Source organism: Mustela nigripes, chromosome 1 (genome assembly GCF_022355385.1).
Source record: "Mustela nigripes isolate SB6536 chromosome 1, MUSNIG.SB6536, whole genome shotgun sequence".
Taxonomy (NCBI): Eukaryota; Metazoa; Chordata; class Mammalia; order Carnivora; family Mustelidae; genus Mustela; species Mustela nigripes.
The window spans coordinates 80905568-80916730 of record NC_081557.1 but is presented as its reverse complement, the minus strand read 5'-3'; positions in this window follow the sequence as shown (position 1 = coordinate 80916730).

Here is an 11163-nt window from a genome sequence, read left to right as displayed (position 1 = left end):
CCCCCCGGGGTCTATCTTCCCGTCGCTTTGGATTCACTTCTCCGCTGGTCCTACCTTTCAGAAAGTGGTTGTTTTTCTGTTTCCAGAATTGCTGTTCTTCTTCTCTTCGATCTGCCGATGGATTTGCAGGTGTTTGCAATCTTTAGATAAGCTATCTAGCTGATCTCCGGCTAGCTGAAGTAGTCTCAGCCTGCTACTTCTCCGACATCTTGACTCCTCCCCTCAACCATCATAATTTTTTTAAAAGATTTTATTTATTTATTTGACAGACAGAGATCACAAGTAGGCAGAGAGGCAGACAGAAAGAGAGATGGGGGAAGCAGACTCACTGCTGAGCAGAGAGCCTGATGTGGGGCTCGATCCCAGAACCTGGGGATCATGACCTGAGCCGAAGGCAGAGGCTTTAACCCACTGAGCCACCCAGGTGCCCCATAACCACCATAACTTAGCAGGCTTAACATGGCAACTAGAACGATCATTAGCATTACTAATTGCTCATACATTCTCAAGGACTGAAATGGTCCATTCATTAGTGTTTTATTTCAACTCTAAAAGAGATTTAAAAAAATTCCTAGGTCTGATAAACAGAGGTGTATCTCTAGCAACTACAATAGAGGGTCTGGGTGCTCACCAAATTCCCAGTTCTCACAGTTGGAAACACAGGAAATTCTACAGTCCTAGGGAAATTACAAAGATTTGTTTAACTTTAAAGACTTAAAAGATGCAGATACAGTGATTCCTATCATGTCCTCCATTTAACTCATCTGTTTGGTATGTGTAGAGAAGATTATCTTGGCAGCCAGCATTTTTGAACAACCTGCTAATGTTTTGCTAATTTCCTATTAATTAATTAATTAATTAATTGTAGGCTCCAGGCCCAATGTGGGGCTTGAACTTATGACCATGAGATCAAGAGTTGCATGCTCTTCCCACTAAGCCAGCTAGGCATACCCTAATTTCCTATATTTTAAGACCTCTTTTTCTAGAAAGAAGCCAACTAAAGTGAAAAATTGCAATCCAGATTTTGTCAATCAGATAGATTCTGCTGGAATTCCACAATAGGCCATGTGAGGAGATGTCTATATGTGTGGGAGCATGCTGGGGAAGAAGGCTGAGACTTCACGGGTGACACTAAATTTCTGGCATCTGGTTCCGGGCATTACAGGTGCCCAGCAGCATCTGTGGAGATCTTTTTGCTAGAGAAGCTCTTAAGTGTGATTGCTGCCCAGCCCCAGATTCTGCCTCTCTGGCTCCCCTGGAAAATAGGTGAGCTCATAATATCCCTTAACAATTCTGCACATTCTTTTTTTTTTTTAATGAACTAGCCAGGCTGGTCCCTGTTGTTTGCAAACACAGACCTGACTGATGCAACAAAGCTTCTGGTATGCATTTAAATCAGGCCTTCCATGGAGGGGTGTAGCATTTGTGTCTTTCCCAGTAAGAAAAAAAGAGAGAGAGATTCTGATTATAAGAAAACAAAAACACAGTAGAGGTTAGGCAAGAAGGAACTTTCAGGATATGTTCTGAGTTCTATAGACACTTCACACCATTTTTTAGGCCGTCTATACGAACTGGCCTTATAGTGGGAAAATTCACTGGGTCTCTGAAAGATCCTCCACCATTAAAGGGAAATCCTGGGTATAATTCCTTACGCAGATGTATGTGCCTTACAAACATTTCCTCCTGGCCTGTGGCTTAATTATTCATTTTCTTCATGGTTTCTTTTGTTGAGGGAAGTGTTTAATTTCGGTGAAATCTAATTTATCAATTATTTCTTTTATGAATCTGAATCCTGAATCTTGCTGAAGAAATCTCCACCTACCTTTTGGTCATAGAGATAGCCTCTGAAGTTTTCTTCCGGTAGTTTTATAGTTTCTATGTTTAAATCTCTAATTATTTTTATGTTTAGATCTCTAATTTGTTTTGAATTAATTGCTGTGTAGGAAATGCAGTCAGAGTTCATTGTTTTTTGTATGAAGTTGTTCCAGCATCCTTGTAGAAAAGATTGTCTTTTCCCATTGGCTTGACTTTATGTCTTTTTGGAAAATCAGATTGCTGTATAAATGTGGGTCTCTGTATCATTTTATTGACCATTGATTTATTCTCATGCCAGTAGCACTAGTCTTGATCATTACAACTTATAATATGTTCTGAAGTTAGATATTTTGTCTTTTAAATTTGTTCCTCTTTAAGATTTGATTTTTAAAATGAACATCTAGGAAAAACAAATTTCAAACTGTATCATTATATTAATTTTAACATATACATAAATCTATGTAACCATTACCACACTCAGAATACAGAACACTGACACCTTTTCCCTGCTCTTAAACCCTGATAACCACTAATCTAGTCTTTGTCATTATAGCTTTGTCTTTTAGAAAATGTCATCTAAATGGAATCAGATAGTATGTGTAAACATTTGAGACAGGCTCCTTTCATCCAGTAAGATGTCTCTGAAATTCAAACAAGGTGTTGTATGTATCAATAACATTTCTTTTATTTGTTGGGTAATATTCCATTTTATGAACACATTGCAGTTTGTTTATCCACTCGCTCATTAAAGAACATTTGGATTTCCATTTCAGGGCAATTATAAATATAGCTGCTAGAAAATAAAGATTCTGGTGTGAACACTTTTTTGTTTCTCCATGGTCATTGTTTTATAGGATTCTTTTGGATGTTCTAGGTCTATTGCATTATCACATTAGTTTTAGTAGCAGCTGCTCAGTGTATACAAAGGCCCTGCATCAATTGTGTTTGCATTAAATCTGCAGATCAACCTAGAGAGAATTGCTGTTTCAACAGTGCTGCATCCACCAGCCTGCAAATATAGTATATCTCTCCATTTGTATAGGTCTTTCAAAATTTCTCTCAGCAGTGTTATGTAATTTTCATTAATAGGTTTGGAATGCTCTTTGTTAAATTTATGCCTAACTATTTCATATTTTTTTTACATTACTATAAATGGTATTTAAAAAATTCATTGTCCAGTTTTTGCTTGTAACATAAAAACACAATGGCTCTTTATATTTTTCTTGTATCCCACAAATTGAGGAAATTCACTTTTTCTACTAAGGTTTCTTTTTTTTTGCTAGATTTGTTAGAATTTTCTGTATAAATAATTATAATAATAATATAATTATATATAACATATAATTATACAATATAATTATATAATTATATTATATTATATTATTATCATTTGCAAATAGATACTATCTTATTTCTTATTTTCTAATCTTTGCCTGTTTTTTTTTCTCATCTTATTACATTGTGTAGGATTTCCAATACAGTGTTGAATAGAAGTGATACAAGTAGGCATTCTTCTCTTGTTTAACCTTAAGGGCAAAGTGTTTAATATTTTGCCATTAAGTGTGATATTAGTAGTGGGTCAATATCAACAAAAGGAACAGGCAATTCACTAAATGAAAGAAAATACTTGCAAATCATGTATCTGATAAGGGGTTAATATCTAAAATATATAAGGAACTCAAACAACTTTTAGCAAGCAAATGATCTGTTAAAAGATGGACAGAGGATCTGAATAGATGTTTTTCCAAAGGAAGACATACAGATGGCTAACAGCTACACAAAATGGTGCTCAGCATCCCTAATCATCAGGGAAATGCAAATCAAAACCACAATGAGATATTACCTCACACCTCTTAGAATGGCTGTAATCAAAAAGACATGATCTAACAAGTGTTAATGTGGAACAAAGGGAACACTTGTGCATTGTTGGTGGAAATGTAAATCGGTGCAACCACTACGGAAAACAGTATAACAGTTCCTGAAAACATTAAAAATAGAACTACCAGGGAAGGGGATGGGGTAAGTGGGGGATGGGCATTAAGGAGGTCATGTGATGTGATGCAAAAATAGAACTACCATAAGATTCAGGGGACGCCTGTGTGGCTCAGTGGGTTAAGCCGCTGCCTTCGGCTCAGGTCATGATCCCAGAGTCCTGGGATCGAGTCCCGCATGGGCTCCTTGCTCAGCAGGGAGCCTGCTTCTCTCTCCACCTCTGCCTGCCTCTCTGCCTGCTTGTGTGCTCTCTGTCTCTCTCCTTCTCTCTGACAAATAAATAAATAAAATATTTTTTTAAAAAATGATTCAGCAATCCCATTTCTGGGTATATATCTAAAAGAAACTAAAATCGGATATCAAAGAGATAGTTGCACTCCCATGTTTATTGCAGCATTATTTGCATTTTACATTAGCTAAGAATCGACCGATCAATGAATGGATAAAGAAGAAAGACACAACAGAATATTATTCAGGAATAAGAAAGAAGGAAATCTTGCCATTTGTGACAACATGGATGGAAAGTCAAGGCATTTTGCTAAGTGAAATAAGCCAGAGAAAGACAAATACTGCCTGTTATCACTTCAATGTGGAATTTCAAAGAGTTGACGTCGTAGCAACAGAGTAGGAAAGTGGTTTCCAGGGGCTGAGAGGTGGTGGAGTGGGGATAGGTTAGTAAAAGGGAGGGTACAATCTTCCACTTAGAAGGTGAATAAAGTCTGAAGATCTAATGTAAAATATGTTGACTGAAGTTAATAACAGTGCATTTTAATTACAATTTGCGGAGAAAGTAGGACATAAATGTTAAATGCTCTCACAAAAAAAATAAAAAGAAAAAACATCAAATAAGTGAGGGGATGGATGTGGGAGGGAGGAAATTTTTCACAATGTATATGTATAGCCTATCATCATGATGTATGTTTGAAATTCTTACAATTTTGTCAATTACACCTCAATAAAGCTGCAAAAAAAAAAAAAATGGAGTGTCGTTGTAATGGGAAAATGGCAGTAGTGACACCATAGTTTGAATATCTTCTGATCTTCCTCCCAAAGTAGACAAAACTGTAGAACACAAATGAAAAACCCAGGGACAACACTTAACTGCAGAACCAAGTATTGCGTCATTCAGCAAACCACAGGAATACAGGCAGGTAAGGATAAACCACCTATAGCTGTACGTCAAAAATACTGAAATTAGTGAATTGCATTTAGCACTTGATAGATCACTTTAAAAAAATACATTCACTTTTGGTATTTTAGTCACTTTAGTTGATGAGGAACTGAAGCTTGGAGAAGGTAACTCATAAATGATAGTCACAAGAATTTCTGCCAGGCACTTCACATATATTATCTCATGTATCTCACATATATATTTAATCTGTAAAATATTCCCAGGAAAAAAGTTCTTATCCTTATTTTGCAGATGAGAAAGTTGAAGCCAATAGAGTTTATAACTTTCTAAATATTTCACATAGCTACGAAACAGAACTGGGATGTGAACATGGGATTCCCCAATTCGAAGCCCCAACCATTTCTAAGAATTCTGGTTCTTGGGGAAAGAGGAAGCTGGAGTTTCTTCATAACGCTATATAAGCTGGGCTTTGAGATTTCAGTAAGATTTAATCAACTAGAGAGTATATGGATAGTTAGCTGGGAGAGGAGTTCAAGTGAAAAACAGAGTCAACGAAAGATCAAGAAACAACAACACCTGGCTTATTTAGGAAATTGGAAAGAGAACCGAGTGGCTGGATTCTGGGGTGCAGAGGAGGTGGTATTGGCGGTAGTATTGGTGGCATTGCCAATCATTAGATTTGGCAGGTCCTTGAAAAACGTATTCTTTGTTCTGTGAACAATGGTCAATTGTTGTCGGATTAGAAGCTTCCACACTCTGGAAGCTGTGTGGGTGGTATACTGGAAGAAAGAGAGACTGATAACCAGGAAGAATTTGGTAATCAATAGTTCAAACAGAAGATAATGGTGGTTCAGCTGCTCTAACGGGACATCTTTGCTTGGCCACAGTGGACTTGGATGCTTCTGAGAAATGACATTAGACCTGTCCTCCCTACCCCAGGTTCTTGACTGAATATACCAATGTGCGTAGGACTCTCTCCCCCTTAACAAAAATCATCCAGAGGTTTGGGGAAAGAAGAGGAAACCTTGAGGAGAATGGTTGAATGGCCTGATAGCTGCCTGTTAGACTAGTTTGGAGACCCTGGGGAGAAAAGTAGTAGAGCTAAAAGAAAAAGGAGCCAATTTCACAGTGATCTCTGTGGACCCCCAGATCAAAGCAGTGACCAAATTACAGCACAGGGGGCAGGGAGACTTCTCCCTTTTTGGTGCAGAACCCAGCCCAGGTCAAACATGGGCATCCTATGGAAAGTGTTGGTGACAGAATTGGTGGAGGTGCACGTGTGTGTGTGTGTGTGTGTGTGTGTGTGTATTGATCAGAAGACTGCATATGTTACGAGCATCCATGATAAACCTGAAGAATCCCAGACACCCAGGGAAACTTTGAGAAGGGCTGGATTCTTCTTGCGGCAGATAGGCGTTCAGATCTGAGAAGAGTGGTGGGTTTGTGTATGTCTTCCCGCTTGCATTCACAGACTTGTGAAACCTTGGCACCTTGGGGCAGGTCACTGCAGCAGCAGTAGGAAGGAATGGAAAGCGGGGAAGGAAATTATGAATGTGGGACCCACGAGGCTTTGTGACTAATCAAATGTTCCTATTATACCACAAAGCTGAAGATCTCAAAGCTCTGTCTACACTGCACACACGTGAAGTGTGTCCCATGATTAGTGGTCATGTCTGTCAGCGTCCCAGGCTTTTAGGCATCTTGAGTTGTCACTTGTTGTCCCTTTTTAAAAGCCCTGAGTTGGCCTCATTTCCAGAATCAAACCTCCTTGCTGGCTCCTGTTATAATCTACTAATCCCGCATCTGTCCACCCATCTTCCCTAATGAGACGTACTCGGGAATCAATCTGATTATAAATCTTTTCTTCTGAAGCCAACAGAGGTAGTCTAACTAAAATCACCTGGTCAGAAAAAAATTAGAAAGAAGGGAGCAATTAGAATTCCAGTAGATCTGAATTTGGAGGAGTTTCTGGATTTTGTTAATTTGTTTGTCTGTTTTTGAAAAAGAACTGAGGAGAGAGAACAGGGTGAGCGTTTAACTTTTTCGTGCCTCCTGCATGGCAGAGTAACCCGGTCAGAGATCTGTCCTGCTTAGCCCGGTCTGGAAAGTAAAAGGAGGAGGGAGCAGAGTGTCATGCTTCCAGCATAATATGCCTGGTGTTCCTTCATTCTGGCTGGATTCAAGCCCAGTTAGATGAGCTGGGGCCCGCCAGGCACCAAGTCACCAGCCCTCAGCCAACCTTTCCCCAGCATGTTTGATGATTTGGCCTTGACAGGATGTCTCTGTGGCGTCTAAGTTCGGAGCAGCTGATAAGCCTCCCTCAGTAGATCCCTAAGGCACCAAGAAAGATAATCCCAACACCTAGCACTAGGTTTTTCCTACTAGAAAAAACACAATTGTTCACTAAACCTTGCTTCTGTTGTTGGCTCTAGGGTTAAAAGTGAAATGGTCTCTGCCATTGAGAAGCTTACAGGTGAACTGGGAGTCAGACATGGGTATGAGGCAGATAGACACATAAAATCAAAGAATTTTGATTTTTCAAAATTCTGGAAGGAATTGAAATAGCTGGGAGGGAACCTGAAGGTCCTCAGTCTAATCTCTCATTAAAGGAAAGGAAAGGATACTAAGTTCCAAAGAGCTTAAGTGACTTGCTCAAGGTCAAAGACCCAAATGAGACAGAATTCAGTTTTAACCCGGGGCTGGTCAGAACAGAATTCTTTCATTACACCACCTACCACTTATTGAAGAAGCACTACATGCTAAGTACTTTCTAATTATCCTACTGCATTTAATCCTCATGACAGTTTACTTATGTAGATATATTATAAATCCCATTTTAAAGAGAAAGAAATAAAGTTGAGAGAGAGAGAAGTAAATTTTTCCAAGTCCATCCAACGAATGAATACCACCAGCATTGAGGTCCACTTGTGCCATCTGGTTTCAAGTTCATTCTCTGAAATGCTCCTCTGTGCAGTCTCTCCAACATTAGCCTCTTTCTTTACTCCTGTCGGTGAAAATGCATCAAAGATGGAGAATATAATACAAGTTATGAAAGCTTCCCATCCTACTCCCTTTCTTGGGGCCAGTGGTTTTGCACCCTAACCCGAACGTCACCATGTCAGGAGTCCTTGAGAGGGCTTGCTTGGAAAAGAGGTGTGCTATGGCCTAGAGGAGAGTTAGATACTCTTTAACTGCTCAGGATTCCAGAAAGACAGAGTTCACTGTATTGAAGCGACTTCAGGTCATGAGTAGACACTGAGCATCGCAAGAGAGTGGTATATGTCCTACAAGAGGACTCAGCCTTTCCCCACTGGGCACCTGAAACTATGTAATTGATTCTAGAGTATTGAATGGGCCAGAGAACTTAGTGAGGTAGAAAGAGCACAGACTTTTGATTGAGTCTTGGCTTTCAATTTGCCTCTGACCCAAGCATTTACCTTTTTGTGTGTGTTCAGTGGTCTTTGAAATGCCTCAGGAAGAGGCATTACTTGCAGACCAGCCCGAGAGGATGCCCAACGAAGAGACACTTGGAGCAAGAATGGGAATAATTAGGAGGGCTTCCTTTAGTAGGTGAGATTATAAACAACTTTGAAAGTCCTAGACCACTCTCACCCTGGAAAACACACAGATGCCAAGGTGACCCCAGAGGCAACCAGCAAATCCCCATCCTTCCGGCACCCCTCACAGAAGCCTTCACCTCACCTGAGCTCAGCCTCCTTGGCTCCCACTTCAGGCCTTTGGGGAAAGGTTGACATTAACTAACAAAGGGATTCTTTGAAGAGCCTGGGAGCCCAGAAGGAAAAGCACAAACTGGACTCCCCATCTGTCTGCTCGGCTGTTGTGTAAGAGCTGGAAGGGGAAGAGGAGTGGCTGGGGCAGGGTGGCTCACAGTGGCCACAGTTAGTGCTCCTGCTGCCAAAGAAGCAATTCTGATGACGGGCTGGGCCTCTCCCACAGGTTTTCCCTAGGACTAGACAAAAGAGGAATAGAGAGCAGAAAAAGGGTGGAGGCCTCAAATAAAAATTAATTAACACTATCTATTTTTCTTTCTTTTTTTAAAGGTAATCTCTTAATCCTAAAACCTGGGATTCATGTGTGCCCTTTCGTCTATAACCAAAAATGGAAGGGTCAGGAGGAATCCATCATGTTCAAGGTTTCACGTGTTAGATTTCCTTTTCTCAATGGCTCTTTGTGTGGCAGTCTCCTGTCAGGTGAAATAGACCTTTGACACTCTGAGTAAGATGAGGCAACCATCAGGTGCCTGGGTGGCTCAGTGGGTTGAGCCTCTGCCTTTGGCTCAGGTCATGGTCTCAGGGTCCTGAGATTGAGCCCCACATCGGGCTCTCTGCTCAGTGGGGAGCCTGCTTCTCTCTCTCTCTCCCTGCCTCTCTGCCTACTTGTTATCTCTGTCTGTCAAATAAATAAATAAAATCTTAAAAAAAAAAAAAAAGAAGAAGAAGAAGATGAGGCAACCATGGCCAAAGTGAGCCATCACCAGGAAGGCTTTGACATGGAGAAACTGGGAACAGCAAGGAAGTTGGCATCCCAGAATTTGAGTTACCAAGGGAAAGGGGAGGACTGCAGTCATCTCTCAACTGCCATCCAAATCACTCTTTACCCCATAGGTAGATCTTTCTCCATATCCCATCATGCCCCATCTTTTCTCTGTTTCCATCAAGTCACCATTTTAAGGACTAAGAAATGAGAAGTCTTGAAGTTAGAAGGTCCTTTCTGAGCTCTATTTGTCTAGACTCCTATGCAATGAAGATAGGAAAGGCTTTGCTCTGCTGGTCTTCGTTGTCTGGAAGTGGGAAGAGAGAGGAAGAACAGAGGTGGCTGGATGGGAAGTGGGAAGAGCAATTTAAAGCCCATTGGAAAATGGGAAGATACTCCCATTATTCTTTATGTAAGTAAATGGCACCACCATTCAATTGTTCAAGCCAGGCACTTGGGAGAGTGTCACTAATTCCTTTCGCTTGTGGACTAAACCTCCACAGCCAATGATCTAGGCCCCTATCCTCTCTTACCTGCGTTATTGGAATGTTCTTCATTTATCTCTTCTAGTACATTGTTGTTCTTTACTCTCACTTGCAAAGCACAGCCAGAATTTTCTTTGTACTACACAACCGGATCATGTTTCTGTTCGGCTTCAGTGGCTTCCTACTGCTTTCAGAATAATCTCCAAACTCGCTAGTTACAGTATTCAAGGCTATTCTTGGTCATCAGTCCCCTGCCTCTCCTGTCATATATCTGCAGTGTTCAGAGCCTACTCTGAACTAGTACGATATGCTCCAACTTGCCTCCTGACCTTCGTACATTCTGCCTGGATCACATTTCTCCTCACTCTGGCTAACTCTTCTCTGTTCTTCAGGTCTCCCGAAGAATTGATTGTCCTGTCTTATGGGCCGCTTTCCTGACCCATCCTATACTGAATTTCTTCAATGGACTCCCATGACCTTTTATTTGCTTCTATTACGACAATCCTCTTGGCCCATTACCAGTCTGTTCTTTAAATTAAGCTGTAAGATTTTTAAAGAGGCTTGTAGAAATAGGGTGGAAAGGCCACCTCTATGGTTTTAATTTGCATGAGCTCACCTGTAATGGCCATATTAAAAAGAAAGAGGAAGAATGAGGGAGGGAGTAAGATGTTATTTCAAAAGTACTCAAGCAATCCTGAGTGATTTCCACACAGCACCAAACAGCACACGTGGGCCCCCACATAGTAAATCTTAGTGAGATGAATGTGAATGTCAGCTCAGAGATTTTGTTTGTTTGTGTTTGCTTCCTTTTGGATCACATGGCCGCTGAACCTAATCCACACAATTCTTCTAGTGCCTTCCAACACTGTAAGAGGCACTGGTGACTTTGGAGTTAGGGAGATACTGGATTTCAATCTCTAACACAGTTTTTGCCTATGGTTTTTAAAAGGGCGATCTATGCTATATTTGATTTTTGCTTTTTGTATGCTTTCTAAAAATTTTTTTATTTATGTTTAAAATTTCTTTTCACTGTTCCAAAATTCATGGTTTATGCACCATACCCAGTGCCCCATGCAGATGTGCCCTCCACAATACCCACCGCCAGGCTCACCCAACCCCTCCAAAACCCTCAGTTAGTTCTTCAGAGTCCACAGTCTTTCATGGTTGGTCTCTCCCTCCAGTTTCCCCTAACGCCCTTCTCCTCTCCATGTCCCCATATCCTCCATGTTAGTCCTTTTGTATGCT